The sequence below is a fragment of the Crocuta crocuta genome, unplaced genomic scaffold (genome assembly GCF_008692635.1).
Source record: "Crocuta crocuta isolate KB4526 unplaced genomic scaffold, BGI_CrCroc_1.0 scaffold131, whole genome shotgun sequence".
Classification (NCBI taxonomy): domain Eukaryota; kingdom Metazoa; phylum Chordata; class Mammalia; order Carnivora; family Hyaenidae; genus Crocuta; species Crocuta crocuta.
The window spans coordinates 9,981,492-10,004,199 of NW_027528977.1; the positions used below are offsets into that span (position 1 = coordinate 9,981,492).

Below are 22,708 nucleotides of genomic sequence, written 5' to 3' on the forward strand. Positions count from 1 at the left end.
ATCTCATTATAGTTTTGATTTGCATTTCCCTGATGATAAGTGATATTTAGCATCTTTTCATGTGTCTGTTGGCCCTCGGGATGTCTTCTTGGAGAAGTGCCTGTTCATGTCTTCTGCCCATTTTTTAATTTGATTATTTGTTTTTTGGGTGTTGAGTTGTATCATTTCTTAATATTTTTGGATACTAACCCTTTATCAGATATGTTATTTGCAAATATATTCTCACATTCTGTAGGTTGCCTTTTACTTTTGTTGATTGTTTCCTCTGTTGTGCAGGAGTTTTTTATTTTGATGTAGCCCCAATAGTCTATTTTTGCTTTTATTTCCCTTGCTTCAGGAGGCATATGTAGAATACTGTTGCTATGGCCAATATCAGAGAAATTACTGCCTGTGCTCTCTCCCAGGATTTTTATGGTATCAGGTTTCATATTTAGGTCTTTAATCCATTTTGAATTTATTTTTGTGTGTGCTGTAAGAAAGTGGTCCAGTTTCATTGTTTTGCCTGTAACTGACCAGTTTTCCCAGTACCATTTGTTGAAGAAATTTTTTCCCATTGTATATTCTTTCCTGCTTTGTTGAAGATTAATTGATCATATATTTGTGGGTTTATTTCTGGGTTTTCTGTTCTGTTCCAGTAATTTATATGTCTCTTTTTGTGCCAGTACCATACTGTTTTGATTACTACAGCTATGTAATATAACTTGAATCTGGAATTGTGATACCTCCAAGTTAACATATAGTGTAATAATGATTTCAAGAGTATAATTTAATGATTCATCAGTTATATATAATACCCCGTGCTTATTCCAACAAGTGCCCTCCTTAATGCCCATCACCCACGTACCTATCCCCACACCCACCTCCCTTCGTACAACCCTCAGTTCGTTCTCTGTATTTAAGAGTCTTATCGTTTGCCTCCCTCTCTGTTTTATCTCATTTTTCTTTCCTTTCCCCTCTGTTCATCTGTTGTGTTTTATAAATTCCACATGTGAGTGAAATCATATATTTATTTTATTCTGACTGACTCATTTTGCTTAGCATAATATACTCTAATTCCATCCATGTTGTTGCACATGGCAAGATTTCATTCTTTTTGATCACTGAGTAATATTCCATTGTGCGTGTGTGTTTGTGTGTATGTACCACATAATTCTTTTAATTTTTTTTAAATGTTTTATTGATTAGAGAGAGAGGGGCACCGTGAGCAGGGGAGGGTCAGAGAGCGAGAGGGAGACACAGAGTCAGAAGCAGGCTCCAGGTTCTGAGCTAGCTGTCAGCACAGAGCCCGACACGGGGCTCAAACCCACAAACCGTGAGATCATGACCTGAGCCGAAGTCAGACGCTTAGCTGACTGAGCCACCCAGGTGCCCCTAAAAAAAATTTTTTTAAGGTTTATTCATTTTTCAGAGACAGAGACCGAATGTGAGTGGGGATAGAGAGACAGAGAGAGGGAGACACAGAATCTGAAGCAAGCTCCAGGCTCTGAGCTGTCAGCACAGTGCCCAATGCGAGCTCGAACTCAAAAACTGTGAGATCATGACCAGAGCTGAAGTCCCATGCTTAACCGACTGAGCTATCCAGGCTCCCCATGCTACATCCTCTTATCCATTCGTCAGTTGATGGACATTTGGGCTCTTTCCATAATTTGGCTATTGTTGATAGTGCTGCTGTAAACATTGGGGTGAATGTCCGCTTTCGAATCAGCATTTTTGTATCCTTTGGGTAAATGTCTCGTAGTGCAGTTCCTGGATCATAAGGTAGTTCTGTTTTTAACTTTTTGAGGAACCTCCATACTGTCTTCCAAAGTGGCTGCACTAGTTTGCATTCCCACCAGCAGTACAAAAGGGTTCCTTTTTCTCCACATCCTCGCCAGCATCTGTTGCCTGAGTTGTTAATTTCAGTCATTCTGACTGGTGTGAGGTGGTATCTCATCGTGGTATTGATTTGTATTTCCCTGATGATGAGTTATGTTGAGCATCTTTTCATGTGTCTGTTAGCCAACTGGATGTCTTTTTTGGAAAAGTGTTTATAACTTTTGCCTATTTCTTCACTGGATTATTTGTTTTATGGGTGTTGAGTTTGATAAGTTCTTTTTAGATTTTGGATTTTTTTTTTTTTCCTGAAGATTGCTTTGGCTATTCGGGGTCATGTGGTTCCATATAAATTTTAGAATTGTTTGTTTCAGTTCAGTATTTAGCTGGTATTTTGATGGGGATTGCATTAAATGTGTAGGTTGCTCCTGGTAGTAGAGACATCTTAACAATATTTGTTCTTCTAACGCATGAGCATGGAATGTCTTTCCATTTTTTTGTGTGTGTCGTCTCCTTCATCAGTGTTTTATAGTTTTCAGAGTACATGTCTTTCACCTCTGATTAAGTTTATTCCTAGATGTTTTATTGTTTTTGGTGCACTTGTGAATGAGTTGTTTTCTTAATTTCACTTTCTGCTGCTTCATTATTAGTATATAGGAATGCAACAGATTTCTGTACACTAATTTTGTATCTTATAACTTTACCGAATGCATTTATCAGTTCTAGTAGTTTTATGATGGTCTTTAGGGTTTTCAATATGTAGTAAAGTGTTATCTGCAAATAGTGAAAATTTTAATTCTTACCAATTTGGATGCCTTTTATTTCTTTTTATTATCTGATTCTTGTGGCTAAGACTTTCAGTATTATATTGAATAAAAGTTACAAGAGTCTACATCCTTGTCTTGTTCCTGACTTAAGGAGAAAAGCTCTCAGTGTTTCCTCATAGGGAATAATGTTAGCTGTGTGTTTTTCATATAAGGCGCTTATTATGTTGAGGTTTGTTCCCTCTAGAACTTTGTGAAGGTTTTTAACATGAATGGATGTTGTACAATGCTTTTTCTGTATCTATTGAAATAATCATATGGTTTTTACATTTACAAAGTGTATAAATCATACTTAAAATAATTCTAATATCTGTATTCACTACCTTAGAAGCCCTTTTGACTTAGTGTGACCCTCACCAGTTGCATCCCTTTCCACCCATCTAGAGGTAAGCACTGTGTTTATGTTTCCATGATTTTCTGTACGTTCTACCACATTTATGTGTATTTCAAAATGGTACATGTATATTAAAAAGCAGTCTCAGTGGTTACATGCTTTTACCAATTTTTTCAATCATTTCTCTAAAAATTTGAAGTTTTACCTTAAAATTTTTTTAATGTTTATTTTTGACAGAGAGAGAGAGAGAGAACACATGTGCACACATAAGTGGGGGAGGGGCAGATAGAAATGGAGACACAGAATTGGAAACAGACCCCAGGTTCTGAGCTGTCAGCACAGAACCTGATGTGGGGCTTGAACTCATGAGCCATGAGATCACGCATGACCTGATCGAAGTTGGACGCTTAAGCGACTGAGCCCCTGAAGTTTTACCTTTATTGTAAACTAAAATCTTGTCACTAAATGTGTTTGTTTATGGATTTTCTATTTTGTTCCATTGGTCCATCACAGATTTTTGAAATAATTGTTACGTTGATTTTCTTGGGTTTTACAGATAGGCACTTATACTTCCTAATAATGGATCATTTTCTCTTTTCCTTTCTAGTATTTATGCCTTTTTTTGTTGTTTGTTTCATTACATCAATCAGAATAATGTTGATTGATTTCCATGATCAGTAATTAGAGTACATCTTTGTCTTGACTTGAATTTAATTGTAGAACTATTCAGATATTTTCTTTGTTTCATATTTCTGTTTTTTATTATGTTACAGAAATATTTTGTAATTGCTTATTTAATATTAGTATTTTTAGGAATGGATAACTTAATCAAATGCTGCTTCATTATTTAACAAGATGAGTGGTAGAGTTTTTCTCTTTTAATCAGTTAATTTTATATAGTACATTAATATATTTTCTAATTTTGGCACATCTTGCAATCTGGAGTAAATCTTGGTCATTATATATTATATTAATATTATATTTGTTTTATTAATATCTTAGGAGTTTTGCCTCTGTATTCCTAGTGGCATTGGTTTTTGCATAATTGTCTTTTTTTTGTACTGTTTGAATTAGATTTTAGTATCAGGTTTAACCTATCACATTTTTTCATCTGTTCTGCCACAGTTTATATAGTAAAGGAATCATTTTTTTTTTTAAGTTTATTTTTGAGAGAGAGAGAAGACAAGAGAGCAAGCAGGGGAGGGGCAGAGAGGGAGACCGGTCTTTCACCTGTTTTTGAATTGGGTTGGTTGTTTTCTTATTGTTGAGTTTTGAAAGTTCTTTATATATTCTTGCTACAAGTCTTTTATTAGATACATGCTTCTCAAATGTTTTCTCTAAGTTCATGTCTTGTCTTTTCATTCTGTTATCAATATTTTGAATGCTAGAAGTTATCAGTTTTAATGGCATCTATTCACTAATTTGTTTTTTTATGGATTGTGCTTTTGGTGGGATATCTAAGAAATTGCTTAACCCAAGTTCACAAGGATTGTCTCTCATGATTTATTTTAGAAGTGTTATGATGTTAGGTGTTAAATTTAGATCTATGATCTATTTTATGTTACTTTTTATATAGTATAGTATAGCTCCATGCTCATTCTTTTGCGCATCGTACCCAATTTTTTGAGCACTGTAGGTTGGAAAGGCTATTCTTTCTTCACTGTACCATTGCACCTGTGTTAAAAATCAGTCATGTTTTGTATGTGAATTTAATTCTAGACTTTATTCCAGTGATCTTTTTGTCTGTCTTAAGTCAGTCTATCATACTGCTTTGATTATTATAACATTTATTTATTTATATTAGAAGAGAGAGAGAGAGAGAGACAGCACAGAAGTAGGGGAGAGAGGCAGAGGGAGAAAGAGAGAGACTCTTAAGCAGACTCCACACTCAGCATGGAGCCTGATGTGGGGCTTGATCCCTTGACCCTGGGATCATGAGCTGAGCCCATATCAAGAGTCAGATGCTCAGCCAGGTGAGCCAACCAGGCGCCCCCCCTCCTCGGTCTTTAAGTTTGTTTGTGTATTTATTTTTGAGAGCGAGCACGAGTAGGGGAGGGGCAGAGGGTGAGAGAGAATCTTAAGCTGGGCTCCATGCCCAGCACAGAGCCTGACATAGGGCTTGAGCTCATGACCGTGAGATCATGACTGAGCCCAAGTCAGATGCCTAACTGAGTGAGTCACCCAGGTGCCCCTGATTACTATAGGTTTTTGAAATAAAATAGTGTCAGTCTTCTTTGATCTTTGTTAAGAGTTTTTTGGCTACTCTAGTTCCTTTGTATTTCTACATGAATTTTGAAGTCAGTTTGCCAGTTCTACAAAAATTTTGTTATTTGATTGGAATGATGTTGAATTTATAGATCGATTTGAAGGCAAATTGGTATCTTAATAACATTAGACTTCTGGCCAATGAGTAAGGTATATTTTTCTGTTTCTTTAAGATTGTCTCTAGTTTCTCACAGTAACATTTTGTAGTTTTTAGCATACAGATCTTTCACATCTTTTGTCAGATTTAACCCTAGATATTTGGTGTTATGCTTTTGAAATGGAATTCTTTTAAAATTTCAGTTTTTTTTTAAATGTTTTATTTTTATTTCTGAGAGAGAGAGAGAGAGATACCGTGAGCAGGGGAGGGTCAGAGAGAGAGGAGACACAGAATCTGAAACAGGCTCCAGGCTCTGAGCTGGCTGTCAGCACAGAGCCCAATTCAGGACTTGAACCCACGAACTGTGAGATCATGACCTGAGCTGAAGTCGGACACCCAACCGACTGAGCCACCCAGGTGCCCCTTAAAGTTTCAGGATTTTTGGTTGGTAGAATATATGCATAGAAAGAGTTTTATATTTTTTCTTGTATTCTACTACCTTGGTATTCTAGTACATTTTTGTAGGTTCAACTTGTCTACATGGCCATGTTTATTTCTTAATAAAGACTGTTTTGCTTTTTCCTTCGCAATCTGGATTTCTTACATTTCTTTTTTTGTATGATTTCCCAGACTGGAGCCTCTGGTATAATGTTGAATAGAAATGGCAAGAGTAGACATCTTGGTCTTGTTCTTGATCTTAGGAGGAATGCATGTAGTCTTTAATTATTATGATATTAACTGTAGGTTTTCCATAGATATCTATTATCAGGCTCTCTCTTTTTTAAAAAAAGTTTATTTCTTTTCAGTAATCTCTATATCCAACGTGGGGCTCAAACTTTGAGATTAAGAGTCACGTGTTCTTCCAACAGATAGTCAGGTGCCCCAAAGAAGTTCTCTTTTGTTCCTAGTTTACTAGCTGAGGGTTTTGATCAGAAATAAATATTAGATTTTGTGAAGTGCTTTTTCTCTATGGATTCAAATGAACTTATAATAATCCTTTTCTCTATGGATTGAGATGAACTTGTAATAATCCTTTTTAAATTTGTTTTAATATTGTGAGTTACATTAATCTTTGTTAAAGAAATTCAGCATTCTTGGGACAAACTCCTCTTGCTCATGATGTATTATCCTTTCATATTGTTGGATTTGATTTGATAAAATTTTACTTAGGATTTTTGCACCTATGTTTATGAGTTGTTAGTTTGTAGTTTTCTCATAATTGTCTGGTTTTGATGCCCAGGTGATTTGGGCTTTATTGAATGAGTTGGAAAATATATCATCATTTTTCTGGAAGAGTTTCAATAGAATTGGTATTATTTCTAACTTAAGTGTTTGATAGAATTTACCAGTAAAGTCATCAGTGCTTGAAGTTTTGTTTGTGGGAAAGATTTTAACTATAATTTTAATGTTATTATTATATATAAGGCTATTGAAGTTAACTCTTTCTTGAGTGAGCTTTGATTGTGTCTTTCAGGGAATTTGTCCATTTCAACTATGTTGTTAATATAAAGTTGTTTATAATAGTAACATTATCCTTTTTAAAATCTGTAGATATAGGTGCACCAGGGTGGCTCAGTCGGTTAAGCGTCCGACTTTAGCTCAGGTCATGATCTCACGGTTCATGGGTTCAAGTCCCGTGTCGGGCTCTATGCTGACAGCTAGCTCAGAGCCTGGAGCCTGTCTTCGGATTCTGTGTCTCCCTCTCTCACTGACCCTCCCATGCTCACGCTGTCTCCATCTCTGTCTCAGAAATAAATAAAAAAAATTTAAAAAGAAAAATTAAAAAAATCTGTAGATATATAATGATATCACCTTGTTTCTGATATAATTTATTTAATCCTGGTCAGTCCAGTTTTATTGCTTTCCTTTCATTGATTTTCTGCATTGTTTTTCTGTTTTCTCTTTCATTGATTTCTACTTCGTTTTTTAAAATTTTTTTGAAAAAATTTTTTAAATGTTTATTTATTTTTGAGAGAGGGGGGCGGGGAAGGGCAGAGAGAAGGGGAGACCAGAATCTGAAGCAGGCTCCAGGCTCTGAGCTGTCAGCACGGAGCCCGATGCGGGGCTGGAACCCATGAACCGTAAGATCATGACCTGAGCCAAAATCAGATGCTTAACTGACTGAGCTACCCAGGTGGCCCTGGTTTTTATTGTTTCGTTTATGTGCTAATTTTAGTTCTTTCTGATTTTTTTTTTTCAAATATTAGAGAGAGGACGAGTGGGGGAGAAGGGCAGAGGGGGAGAGAGACAGAGAATCTTTTTTTTTTTTTGTTAAGTTTATTTATTACTTATATTTTGAAAGAGAGAGAAAATGATTGGGGCAGGTGCAGAGGGAGAGGGAGAGAGCAGTCCCAACCAGGTGTTGTACTGTCAGCATGAAGATGGAAGTAGGGCTTGAACTCATGAATCATGACATCATGAACTGAGTCAAAATCAGGAGTCAGATGCTTAACTGACGGAGCCACCCAGGCACCTATAGAGAGAGAATGTTAAGCAGGCTCCATGCTCAGTGTGGAGTCTGTTGTGGGGCTTAATCCCACAACCCTGGGATTATAACCTGAGCTGAAATCAAGAGTTGGTTGCTCAACCGACTCTACCACCCAGGTGCCCCTGATTGGAGACATTTATTCCTTTTGAGAGTGATAGAGCCAAGTCCGGAAGGGGGAAAGCAAGAGGGTGAGAGAGAATCTTAAGCATGCTTCACAACCAGTACCCAGCATGGAGCCAGACATGGGGCTGGATCTCAATGGGGCTGGATCTTAGTCCTGAGATCATGACCTTTGCTGAAATCAAAAGTCAGATGCTTAATTGACTGAACCAACCTGGTGTCCTGACATTTATTCTTTTTGATGTTGGTGTTTAATGCTATAATTTCCCATTAAAGCATGCTACAAATTCTTAGATGTTTTGTTTTCATTTTTATTCAATTCAAAGTACTTTTTTTGTGGGTTCTTTTGTTTGTTTTGTTTTAGATTTATGGGTTATTTAGAAGTGTGTTATTTATTTTCCAGATACTTGGGAATCTTTCTAGAGATTTTTTTTAACTGATTGCTTTTTAAAAAAAATTTTATTTTATTATTTTGAGAGACAGCGTGAGCAGGGGAGGGGCAGAGAGTGAGGGAGAAAGAGAATCCTAAGCAGGCTACACAGTGTCAGCGCAGAGCCTGTTGTGGGGCTCGAGCTCTTGATCTGTGAGATAATGACCTGAGCTGAAATCAAGAGTTGGACACTTAACTGACTGAGCCACCCGGGCCACCCTTGTTATTACTGATTTCTAATTTAATTCCTTTGGCCACATATATGTTATATGAGTTGAATCTTTTACAAATTGATTAAACTTTGATTTGTGGCCCAGAAAATCATTTATCTTGGTAAATATTTCATGTGTACTTGAGAAGAATGTGTCTTTTGTGGTTTTTTTCTATAATTGTCAATATCAAGTTGGTTGATACTGTCAAATCTATATCCTTACTGATTTTCTGCAAATATTACAACTGTTTTGACAGAGATACTAAATAAAGGCTGTGACTGTAATTGTGGATTTGTCTCTTTCTCTTCTTAGTACTGTCAGTTTTTGTTTCATGTATTTTGAAATTGTTATCTGTGTAAACTTAAGAATTTTATCTCTTCTTGATAATTGACCCCTTTATCATTATGAGATAATCTTTTTTATTTTTGGTGATATTCTTTGTTCTGACATCCACTTATTATGACATTTATATAGCTACTCCAGTCTTCTCTTTTTTTTATTGATAGGAAAATTCTTTAATCGAAACAAGCTTTTATGTTAATATTTATGGCTTACTTAGAATAAATCTGTCCAAATTAAAATTGTACTAAGGACCAAATACAGAATGACTGGTTTGTATAATGTAATATAATTAATTCCCTCAAAACAATGGGTCCTATTTCCTTTGTAAGAGCTATGAAAAGCAAAGCATCTAATTATTGAAATAATTTTTTCGTCTACAGATAAAAATAGTTAACCATGAGGTTAAAAACATAATACATGTGGGAGGGGGGATGGGCATGGAGGAGGACACTTGTGGGGATGAGCACTGAGTGTTATGTGGAAACTAATTTGACAATAAACTATTAAAAAAAAAAAAAAAAAAAAAAAAAAAAAAAAAAAAAATAATTTTACAAAAACTGTTTGCTTCCAGGTATACGTGAAAATATATTCCAGATAATATATTAAACTATATTAATCCCAGNAAAAAAACATAATACATGTCACATGCAAATACTGTTTTTTGGTGGAACTTAAAAATCGTAGGCCTAAAATTGTAACTATCTTGTCTTAATTCGCCCCCCATTTTATTTAGTTTCAAAACATGAAAAGTGTCTTTGAGCTATTGAAAATTACCAAATGAACTAATATTCAAAACAATATTTTTGAAGTGCTGTTCTTTAGTTATTATACCCATAAATGTATGTTCACACTGGTTCATACTGATTTAGTTCATATATCTTTAATTTACAGACTGTCAAAGTGCTAGCACTCTTTTACTTTTTTTTTGCTGCTTTGAAGAAATGAATGTGTACATTCTTTGCGATCCTGTCACATAAATGATACAGAAATAAGAATAAAATTGTCTTTTAATATAGCCATGTTTTTAAATACGTGACTTTTTTCAACTTTTAAAAATGTTTTCATTTATTTTTGAGAGAGAGAGAGCGAGCCAGAAAGAGAGGTGTAGGGAAAGAGGGAGACACAGAATCTGAAGCAGGCTCCAGGCTTTGAACTGTCAGCACAGAGCCTGTCGCCAGGCTTGAACCCACTAACTGCGAGATCATGACCTGAGCCAAAGTCTGAAGATTAACTGACTGAGCCACCTGGGTGCCCTTCAAATAGGTTACTTTTTAAATGTGATATTTACTTAGATTTACCATATAAGCATCAGAGATAGATTTTTTTCTCCCTAAATAAGAAAATACTGTTTATATATGACTTCCTTAATGAGTTTGACTTAAGAAAAAGAAAACTTTGAAAGTTGAGCTATTACTTAAAAATAAACTTGTATCATTTTGTTTTAAATTTTATCTACTAGTGCTTATTAGGGGTATTAGATGGTTCATTTCAAGAGGGTTAATAACCCTAAACCAGACTTATTCCTATATATAACCCATTCTGTTTTGTGCAGGACAGACCCATGGTTTTACTGAATTTCCAGGCACAAAACTAAATTATCTTCAAGTTTTGTACTTTCTACAGTTGTCACTTCAACTTTAATTGAGTATCTGATTGTGTTACAGAAAGATATTCAAGGTATTGTTATAGAGAAGCAGAATAATTTAATACCATGTAGACTGGGAGATTAAAATGGACTTTTGATAAATCAGTACTTACATAGATGTAACATTTATTTTTAACTTTATTTATTTTGAGAGCAAGAGGGGAGGGACAGAGAGGGAGAGAGAGAATGCCAAGCAGACTCCACATTATCAGTGCAGAGCTGGATGTGGGGCTTGAACCCATGAACTGTGTAATCATGACTCGAGCCCAAATCAAGAGTTGATGCTTAACCGACTGAGCCACCCAGGTGCCCCCTAGATGTAACATATTTTATCTATCATAAATTTCTTTACCTTTTACAGAACTCATAATGAGTGAAAGGACAGTCTATAAATTCAAGATTTTAAAAAACTGTGCACAAAACCCACAATATTTGGGGAAGAGGTTTATACAAATAGTTTTTCAAGTGGAAGTTTTTTCTGTTACACATTAACATACACACACTAATTAAATATATATCACAACCATAATTCTAAATTTATCATTTTCTAAATGGAATTTTCTCACATTTTCTGTAAGATAAGCTTTTAATATTACACAAGTACAGTGAACAGTAATGTTTAATTTTAAGCAGAGTAAAGCAATTTTCTTTCTCAGAGTAAGTTTTAAACATCAAAGCATAGGCCTATAAAATTTTAAAACTTTTCAGCAGTCTCCGTATTTCAAATGAAAACCATTATAAACTTCTCAAGTGATCTTTATGTTATAGATATGTCAACCTAGTTACCTAGTGTAGAATTCTTCAGAGATTTTTCTGTGTCTTCTCTGGATGGCTTTTTGTTAGTGCTGGCCTCATGTTTGTGTTTGCTTTCTTTATTATTACATTCATTATGTTGTGGCCATTAAGCTTGCTTTTGACTTGTCTTCCATGCTGTTTTTTTCCCATCCTGTTATTTTAAATCTATTTGAATCTTTACATTTAAAGTATATTTCATATAGGTAGCATGTATAGTTGAGTCTTGCTTTATTATCCAATCTGACCATCACTACCTTTAATTTTGTTGTATAGACCATTCACGTTTTATGTGATTACTGGTATGGTTAGATTTGGATCTGTCATCTCGCTATTTGTTTTCAGTTTGTTCCATTTGTTCTGTGTCTTTTTTTTTTTTTTTTTAACTCTTTCTGGGTTTTCTTCTGTATTAATCAAGTCTTTTTTATCTCATCTTCTTTTTTGACTTACTAGTTATAACTCTTAGTTATTTTAATGGTTTAGAGATTTTTGTATGCCTATTTTGCCTATCATAGTATAACCCCATGCATGATGTTATACCACTTCATGTATAATGTAAGCATCTTATGATAGTTTAATTACTTTGCCCTGAACTTTATGTTATTGTTGTCATGTGTTTTTCTTGTGTATATATTGTAAGCACCATAATACATTGTTATTATTTTGCTTAAACAATCCATTTTTTTGACGCTAAGGAGAAACAGTCATAAAGTTATCAGTGTAGTTTCCATTTTTGGTGCTCCTCAGCTCTTTGTGTAACTTTATATCTGGTGTCATGGTATCATGTTTTTCAGTGTGATTGGGCTGCCATAGCAAAATATTATAGACAGAGTGGCTTAACCAACAAATTTATATCCTCACAGTTTTGGAGACTGGAAATCCAAGATCAAGGTGCCAGCAGGGTCATTGTCTGGTGAGGACCCTCTCCTTGGGTTGTAGATGGCTACCTTTTCACTGTGTACTGGTTGAAAGAGAATAAGTTCTCTGGTGTCTCATCTTATAAGATATTGTTTAAATATCAGTACATTGGGGATTAGGTCTTCATTGTATGAATTTTGGATGAGTGTAAGGAGAGGCATGATGACAGAGTCTAGTCCATTACAGTGTCCCTGCTGCCACTAGGACTTTAACATTTCTTGTGAGTAGGTCTCTGGTGATGAATTCTTTCTCTTAGTGTATCTGAAAAATCTCTATTTCATCTGTTAAGTTTTTAATAACATTTTTAGTTTGGAATAATTTAGATTTTTAAAAGTGTTGGTAAGGTAGTGTAGAGATTTCTTTCTCCTAATGTGAACATCTAACATAACCATGGTATGTTTGTCAGAGCTAAAACATTAACACCGGTACATGACTTTTTTTTTTTTTAACCTTTTTAATGTTTGTTTATTTTTGAGAGAGAGACAGAGTACGAGTGGGTTGGGATGGGGGTTGTTAAGAGAGAGAAGGAGACACAGAATCTGAAGCAGGCTCCAGGTTCTGAGCTGTCAGCACAGAGTCTGATGTGGGGCTCGAACTCACAAACTATGAGATCATGACCTGAGCCAAAGTTGGATGCTTAACCGACTGAGCCACCCATGTGTCCCACACCGGCACATGACTATTAAATAAACTCCAGATTTCATTCAAATGTCAGCAGCTTTTCCACGACTACCTTTGTTTTCTTCTATTCTAGGATCCAACCCAAGATACTTTATTGAGTAACTCTCATTTTTTTTTTAATTTTTTTTTTTTAATGTTTTTTATTTATTTCTAGGAGAGAGACAGAGAGATAGAGACAGCGTGAGCAGGGGAGGGTCAGAGAGAGAGGGAGTCACAGACTGAAACAGGCTCCAGGCTCTGAGCTGGCAGTCAGCACAGAGCCTGACGCGGGGCTCGAACCCACGAACCGCGAGATCATGACCTAAGCGAAAGTCGGACGCTTAACCGACTAAGCCACCCAGGCGCCCCAAGTAACTCTCATTTTTGAAAGATTTTGCTGGGTATGAAAATTTAGGTTGATAACCTATTCCTTTCAGAAAGATTTTGCCCCACTGTCTCTTGATTGTATTGTTCCCAACAAGAAATCTGATTAATTCTTATTTTTCCCATCTGCACATAATAAATCTTTTTTTTTCTGGATGGTTTTAAGGTTTTTTCTTTATCTCTGGGGTTTTTTGTTTGTTTGTTTTAAGTAAACTCTATGCTGAGACTTACTTACAACCCCAGATTAAGAGTTGTATTCTCTACTGACTGAGCTGCCAGGTGCCTCCTTCTTTATCTCTAGTTTTAAGCAATTTGATTATGATGTGCTTGTTACTTTTTTTAAAAAATTTTGTTTGAGTGAGAAGAGAGAGCACAAAAGGGAGAGAGGGGTAGAGGGGCAGGGGAAAAGGGGTAGAGGGCAGGGGAAAAGAGACAGACAGAGACAGAGAGAGAGAGAGAGAGAGAGAGAATCCTAAGTGGGCTGCACACCTAGCATGGAGCCTGATGCGGAGCTCAGTACCATAACTCTGGGATCATGACCTGAGCCAAAATCAAGAATCTGGAGGCTCAACCAACTGAGCCATCCAGGCACCCCAATTATGATGTGCTTTTTTAAAATTTATGATGATACTTCTTTTTCCTGTGCTTCATAGAACTTATTCGGTCTACACATTTATAGTTGTCATCAAGTTTGGAATTTTCTCAGTCATCATTTCCTTAAAATTTTTTTCTGTCACTCTCCTCCTACAGTGACTGTTATTTACCTATGTATTAGGCCACTTAAAATAGTCTGTCCCATAGTTCACTGATATTTAAAAAATTTTTTTTTGTTTGTTACATTTCACGCGCTCATTAGCCATGTGACTATTGGCTACCATATTTAAAAAAAATTTTTTTTTAACATTTTATTTATTTCTGAGAGAGAGAGAGACCGCATGAACAGGGGAGGGCCAGAGAGAGAGGGAAACACAGAATCCGAAACAGGCTCCAGGCCCTGAGCTAGCTGTCAGCACAGAGCCCTACGAGGGGCTTGAACCCACGAACCATAAGATTATGACCTGAGCTGAAGTCAGACGCTTAACCGACTAAGCCACCCAGGCGCCCCTTGGTTACCATATTTGACCCCACAGATAAAGAACATTTCTGTCATGGAGACGTCTTTTGGCTAGCACTGTTCCTTTAAAGGATAACCAGACTAATCTATTTACTTTGGAGAATCCAAGCCTCCCATGGTATCTCTCATCACCTAGATTCTCATCCCCACGTGAGTATCATCTGGGAGGACTTTTGTAATCTGACTTGATCTCCTACTTTCAAAATGACTTTCTCCCTTGGAATTTGTGTCAGTGATCAGTAAAACCCCCCGTATGCTTTCAGCCTCCTGTGTGAAAGTTTCCTTCATCCTCTTGTTCTCATTGAAAGCTGGCTGACCTCTAAAGTCACTGCTTCTCTTTGTACTTGCTCAAGTAAATGGCTATTTCTTCTTCCTTTCACCACGGTACTACTGACCCAGAGGTGGGGTAAATACCCTCTTACTTGTTTCCAGACTTACTAGAAAACCTAGTTTGAAACACAAACCATTGTGCTAGGCCTTCTATCCCACCCCTGAAATAGTCCTCTCCTATCCTCCGAGTCACCTGCCCCTCACCAGCCACCCCACTTCCTGGCCATTTATTGACAATTTTAGCAGCTACTTATTAGACTGAAACATACGAAGTTGCAGTTTTTATATGTTCAGCCTAAGATATAATCTGTCCAATATACTGGCCTCTCAGTTCCTTGGCCTTTTGGCCATCAACTCCCATGGATCATACTGTCTCAGCCTTTCTCAAGTGGAGTTCGGAGAGAGAAGTAAGCCTAATGCCCAAGACATCCACTGGATGGATTAACCTCTGTCCTTTGCATCTAGAATGGTTCCAGTTATGTACCATCCTTGGGAGAAGTAAGGAAATAGTCCTTTCATTTTCTGTGTTCTCTAGTTCTGATGAGGAACTCTGGTTCTTCAACCCAGGTTGAGCCTGTCAGTAATAACTGTGCTACTTCTAAGATCTCATTTTCAGACGTCCCATTTCTCTGGTGATCACTGCCATCTATCTTTTCCAATTCACTCCCTCTAGTACCCTAACTGTAATAATCCTTCAGCCCCACTGGGATGTCTAATTCCAGACCATCACCTTTTCATTTTCCATTACCCTGTCATGTCCTCACTTCTTACTAATTTAGATTTCATGGTTATCATATTAACAATTCCCTTGAATATTCTCTCAACTCACTTCTAATTTCTATTGTACTCCCTGGCAAAACCCAATTTTTGTTCAATCCAGCCCTCCATCTATTTATTATGTGTCCCTACCTAAGCAGCACAACAATGCTGACTATGCTCACATTATATTTAAGACCACAAACCTCAAGTGGCCCCTCAGTACTGCCTAGCAGTCCTCATGTTTTCATAGTCCGTTTATTCCTCTACTCTCCCAGAGACTATCTTGTATCTCTTCTACTATCCTCAAACCTCTAATATCTATCCTGACTCGATTGTCACCATTCTTTCTTGTTTTGATACAACAACTTTGTCTCATAAATATGATTCACACGTGAATATAATTCACTAATTTAAAGTGTAATCCAGTGGTTTTTAGTATTGTCATAGTTGTGCCACTATAACCACTATCAATTTTATGCCATTTTCAATAACTTAAAAAGAAACCTGTTCCCATTAGCAGTCACTCTCCATTTCCCTGCCAACCTCCAGCCTGAGGAAACCACTGATCTACTTCTGTCTCTATGCGTTTGTCCATTCTGGGCATGTCATATAAATGGAATTATACCATATTTAGTCTTTTGTGACTGGCTTCTGTCACTTAACATATGTTTTAAAGTTCATCCATGTTATACTATGTGTCAGTACTTTATTCGCTTTTTTTTTTAGTAGCTACACTATTGTACACTTCCACCAACAATATACTAAGATCCTAATTTCTCCACATCCTTGACAACACTTGTTATTTCTGCATTTTTAAAAAAATAATTATAGGGATCTCTGGCTGGCTCAGTTGGAAAAGCATGCAACTCTTGATCTTGGAGCTGTGAGTTCAAGCCCCATGTTCAGTGTAGAGATTATTTAAAAATAAAATCTTTAAAGAAAATGAACCACCTTCTTGAGTGTATAGTGGTATTTCATTTTGGTTATGATTTGCATTTTCCTAATGTGTAATGATCTAGATCATCTTTTTATATGCTTGTTGGCCATTTGTATATCATATTTGGAGAAATATCTAAGTTCTTTGCCCATTTATTAATTGCAAATGTTTCTGTTGTTGAATGGTAAGTGTTCTTTTTATATTGTGACTATTAAATCCTTATTATATGATTTGCAGATATTTTCTTCCATTCTCTGAGTTGTCTTTTTCACTTTGTTCATGGTGTTCTTTGATGTAGAAAAGCTGTAAATTTGATGAAGCCCATTTAATTTCTTTTGCTTTGTTTGTACTTTTGATGTCATATCTAAACATTTTTTGGCAAATAGAGAGTTGTGATGGTCCATAAATGTTTTATGGTATTTGCTCTTTGATCCATTTTGAGCTAATTTTTGTGTACGGTATGAGGTGGATATATGTTTATGTGTGTATGTATGTGTGTGTGTAGTGTTAAAATACACATAACAAAATTTACCATTTTAACCATTTTAGGTTTACAGTTCAGTGGCATTAAATATATTCACATTGTTGGTTAGTTGTAGGAGTTCTTTATATATTGTGGATATTAACCCCTTTTCAGATATCTGGTTTGTAAATGTTTTTTCAGATTCTGCAGATTACTTTTTTACTCTGTTAATAGCATCCTTAATGCAGAGTTTTAAGTTTTGTTATAGTTCAATTTATCTGTTTTTCTTTTTGTTGCTTGTGCTTTTGGTGTCATATCCAGGAAATCATTACCAAATCTGGTGTTACGAAGCTCTCCCCACTATGTTTTCTTTTAAGAGTTTTTTTTTTTTTTTTTTAATGTTTTATTTCTAGGAGAGAGAGAGACAGCGTGAGCAGGGGAGGGTCAGAGAGAGAGGGAGTCACAGACTCTGAAACAGGCTCCAGGCTCTGAGCTGGCAGTCAGCACAGAGCCCGACGCGGGGCTCGAACCCATGAACTGCGAGATCCTGACCCAAGCGAAAGTCAGACGCTTAACTGACTAAGCCACCCAGGCACCCCTCTTTTAAGAGTTTTTAAATTGCAGCTTTCACATTTAGGTTTTTGATCCACTTTGTGTTAGCTTTTGTATATCATGTGAGATCAGAGTCAAGTTTTGCATATGTAGATTGCTTTGGGTAGTATTGACATTTTAACAATATTTGTTCTTCCAATCCATGAACATGGAATATTTTTCCATTTTTTGGGTATGTCGTCTTCAGTTTCTTTCATAAGGTGTCTATAGTTTTCAGTGTATAGATTTTTCACCTCTTTGGTTTATTCCTACATATTTTTTGATTTCTGGTGCAATTGTAAATGGAATCGATTTCTTGATTTCTCTTTCTGCTTCATTATTGGTGTTTAGAAATGCCACTGATTTCTGTACATTGATTTTATGTCCTGTGAGTTTGGTGAACTCAAAATAACACCATCATTCTTTAAGGAGCTAGAACAAACAATTCTAAAATTTGTATGGAACTAGAAAAGACCCTGAATAGCCAAAAAAATGTTGAAAAAGAAAACTAAAGCTGGAGGCATCACCATTCTGGACTTCAAACTGTATTACAAAGCTGTAATTGTCAATACAGTATGATACTGGCACAAAGACAGACATGTAGATCAATAGAACAGAAGAGAGAACCCAGAAATGGACCCACAAACGTATGGCCAACTAATCTTTGACAAATCTAGAAAGAATATCCAGTGGAAAAAAGACAGTCTTTTTAGCAGGCGGTGTTGGGAAAACTGGACAGCGACACACAGAAGAATGAACCTGGACTACTTTCTTACACCATATACAAAAAGAAACTCAAAATAGATGAAAGACCTAAACATAAGACAGGAAGCCATCAAAATTCTAGAGGAGAAAGCAGGCAAAAACCTCTTTGACTTTGGCCTCAGCAACTTGTTACTCAACACATCTCTGGAGGCAAGGTAAACAAAAGCAAAAATGAACTATTGGGACCTCATCAAAATAAAAAGCTTCTGCACAGCAAAGGAAACAATCAGCGAAACTAAAAGGCAACCAACAGAATGGGAGAAGATATTTGCAAATGACATATCAGATAAAGGATTAGTATCTAAAATCTGTAAAGAACTTATCAAACGCAACACCCCAAATCCAAATAATCCAGTCAAGAAATGGGCCAAAGACATGAATAGACACTTCTCCAAAGAAGACATCCAGATGGCCAACAGACACATGAAAACATGCTCAACATCACTCATCATCAGGGAAATATAAATCAAAACCACAATGAGATACCGCCTCGTACCAGGCAGAATGGCTAAAATTAACAGCTCAGGCAACAACAGATGTTGGTGAGGATGCACAGAAAGAGGATCTCTTTTACGCTGCTGGTGGAAATGCAAACTGGTGCAGCCAGTCTGGAAAACAGTATGGAGGTTCCTCAAAAGTTAAAAATAAAACTACCCTAAGACCCAGCAACTGTACTACTAGGTATTTATCCAAGGGATATAGGTGTGCTGTTTTCGAAGGGGCACATGCACCTCGATGTTTATAGCAGTGCTATTGACAATAGCCAAAGTATGGAAAGCCAAATAGCCAAATGTCCATTGATGGATGAATGGGTAAAGAAGATGTGGTATATATATAATGGAATATTACTCGGTGATCAAAAAGAATGAAATCTTGCCATTTGCAACAATATGAAATTAGAGTGTATTATGCTAATAAGCAAAAGAAGTCAGAGAAAGATACATATTATATGATTGCACTCATATGTGTAATATAAGAATCAAAACAGATGAACATAGGGTAAGGGAAGCAAAAATAAGATAAAAACAGAGAGGGAGACAAACCATAAGAGACTCTTAAATATGGAAAACCAACTGAGGGTTGCTGGCTGGCTGTTGGGTGGGGGGATAGCCAAATGGGTGTTGGGTTTTAAGGAGGGCACTTGTTGGAATGAGCACTGAGTGTTATATGTAAATGATGAATCACTAAATTCTACCCCTGAAACTTTTATTACACTATATTATCTAATTTGGGTTTAAATTAAAAAAAAAAAAAGTAATCACCAAAAAAAAAAAAAAAGAAAAAGATAGAGATCCTGTTTTCTTTATTTGCATATGGATATCCAGTTTTTCTAACAACATATGTTGATGTTTTAACTTTTAACCTATGTCTTTATATTATGATTGTTTTTATTTTCTTTTTAAACTTTTTTTATTCATTCATTTTATTTTGAGAAAGAGAGAGAAGGGGAGAGATCCCTGACACAGGGTTTAATCTCATCAACCCTGAGATCATGACCTGAGCCAAAATCAAGAGTTGGATGCGTGACCAACTGAGCTACCCATGTACCCTTTGATTGGGGTTCTTGTGCACAAGAACAGTTTGGTCTTTGTATTTTTATATAAACTGACATTTTTTTTAAGTGTTGGTTCAGAACCATTAATATTTAATAAAGTTACTGAGGTACTTTAAAATTTACTATCTTTCAGATCTTTTGGCATTGATTTTAAGTTTTCTCCCTATCCTTCTTTATTTAATTTTTGCATATGTAGAATGTTTGCTCTGTTGAACATGTCAAATCTGTAGAGAAAGATATATTTAAATTACACTGCTTCTTTATCCTTTACTCACCTATTCCATATCCCTTATCCGTATTGATAATCAGTTTTATTTCTCTTTAATTCTTGTTGATGTTGCTCTAAAGGAAAATTAAGCTCACACATTTTCTTAATTTTAGTTTTTCTTATGTGAAATGTAGTATTCGTATTTGCATTTTGATTTTTTTCCCTGAAAAATATACCCTGCAGCTTAGTTTTTTTCATTTTCTTATATTTCTTCAATGACTATCTTTAAATTATTGCTTGAATCTATTTACCTTTGCAGATGTAGTAATTCATTTTTCTTTTTTGAGATGGTTTTGTCCATCATCAGTTTCTTTCCTGAGTTTTACCAACCTTGATTTCTTTTGTTGTTTGTTTTTGTCTGGTTATGGTTTATGTTTTTAGATTTTGATTCTCTCTTCTCTTCTCTTCTCTTCTCTTCTCTTCTTTTCTTTTCTTTTCTTTTCTTTCTTTTCTTTCAATACAGAGCACAAGCAGGGGAGAGGGGTGGAGGGGTAGAGAAGAGAATCTTAAGCAGGCTCCATACTTCATTCCATGACCGTGGGATCATGACCTGAGCCAAAATCGAGAGTCAGATGCTTAACTGACTATAACACCCAGGTGATCCAGATTCTAAGTTTTTCTTAATCTCTGGATGCTTCTTTGTAATGAATTGAAATGTATTTTCTTTTCTACAGTGGTGTTTAGTAGGGTGGATAATAATATTCATAAGTTGAAATGTTTTCATTTGTATTTTATTTTTGGTTTACATTGCTTAGTTTGGAATTTCTTTTTTTACTTCTGTCATTTGCTGGGCAGATGTTCTAGTTTAAAAGCTCCCTTTTATATCTTTAGTGAAGTATAATTTCTTTTTTTTCATTATATAAATCATTTTTTTTTTTACAAATAGTTTATTGTCAAATTAGTTTCCACATAACACCCAGTGCTCATCCCCACAAGTGCCCTCCTCCATGCCCATCACCCCTTCCCCCCCACACCCATCAGTCCTCAGTTTTTGTCAGCATTCAAGAGTCTCTCATGGTTTGCCTCTTTCCCTTTCCCCCACCATTTCCTCCCTTCTTCTCCCCCTTGTTCCTCAGTTTAGTTCCTCCTAATCCTTCTATACGTGCAAACATATGGTATTTGTCCTTCTCTGCCTGACTTATTTTGCTCAGCATAACACCCTCAAGGTCCATCCATGTTGGAAGTATAATTTCTTTTATGGAATATACTGTTGATATTAGTGAGTTGTTGGGGGGGAGGATAGATTGACAGGTCTTTTTTTTTTTTTTTACTTTTTTCTTCAAGAATCTTCCTTTTTGTTTCTCTTTTCCTTCTTTTCTTTCTGTGAATCTGAGGGCAGCAGTTCTTCCCTGTTTATCTCCCTCCCTTCCAGTAACACTGCATCCCTGTGGTTGCCACTTTCGGTTCCTCTCACTTTAAGCACTTTATTATAGTTAGTTATGTGAATGAAGTACCATATCTTGGACCTTTGCTTACTGCTTAGCCTTAGTGTTAGACTTTCTTTTCTTCTTCTTCTTCTTCCTTTTTTTTAAAAATCTTTTTAACTCTTTTTTTTTCTTTTATAGTTTATTGTCAAGTTGGTTTCCATAAGGGTTAGACTTTCTAATCATCAGGGTGTTGTTGTCTGTGTTTTAAGTTCTGTGGTCTCTTTTTCATGGAGTCTCTTAAGTGTCTCCTGTCTCTTTTCTGTGCACGCACAGACTTGCAGCAGCAGTGGATGTTCTGTTGGAATTTATATTTTATTTATTGCTTGCTGCCTATATGATGTTTGTGGTTTGTTCTGTCTCATATTAATGCTGAATACATTGGTCGTAGATGTTTTTTCTTGTCTTTGTAGTCTTGTGGTTTTCCTGGAAGATTTGTGGAGAAAATTGAGATTTAGGTGATTACCATTGTTTTAAAATTTTTTCATTTTCAGCCATTCTGGATCACTTTTATTATAGTTCTGTCTTTGTAAACAATCTTGAGTTGCATTTTGTTAGATGATCTTATATTCTCTATATATCTATTTTATATTCTTTGCTGTTTTGGCTCTTTGTTTTGGCATATGTTTTGGTATTTAGGAAAGTTGTGTGGGTTTGTTTGTTTGCTTTGTTTTAGACATTAAGTATACTTAAAATTTTTTCTTTTTTTTTTTCTTAAGCTTATTTATTCATTTTGAGAGAGCGAGCGAAAGAGACCGCACAAGCAGGGGAGGGGTAGAGAGTGCTGCCAGCACTGAGCCTGATGTGAGACTTGATCCCCTGAATCACGAGATCATAATCTGAGCTGAAATCTGGAATCGTATGCTCAACTGACTGAGCCACCCAGATGCCCCTTTTCTTCTTCTTCTTTTTTTAAATTAAATGTTTATTTACTTTGAGAGAGAGACAGAATGTGTGTACATGCACATGCAAGCAAGGGAGGGGCAGAGAGAGAGGGAGAGAGAGAATCCCAAGCAGGCTTCACATGGTCAGTGCAGAGCCTGCCGTGGGGCTCAATCTCTTGACCTGTGAGATCATGACCTGAGCTGAAATAAAGAATCAGATGCTTAACTGACTGAGCCACTCAGGCACCTCTGTATTTTTTTAAAAAAGTTTTTATTATTTAAATTTTAGTTAGCA

The 22,708-nt window shown here is 36.0% G+C and overlaps 1 protein-coding gene across 7 annotated transcripts in view; it reads left to right on the top strand.

The window, feature by feature from the left end:
- Positions 1-22,708, top strand: part of UIMC1 (ubiquitin interaction motif containing 1) — a 135,963-nt gene that overhangs the window by 32,816 nt on the left and 80,439 nt on the right. The window contains exon 2 of one of the 7 annotated variants that reach the window (XM_077757264.1): positions 2,965-3,022. The exons of the other annotated variants lie outside the window; for them this stretch is intronic. The gene's annotated coding sequence lies outside the window, so the exon portion shown is untranslated. The remainder of the gene's footprint in view (positions 1-2,964; positions 3,023-22,708) is intronic. 7 annotated transcript variants of the gene reach the window in all.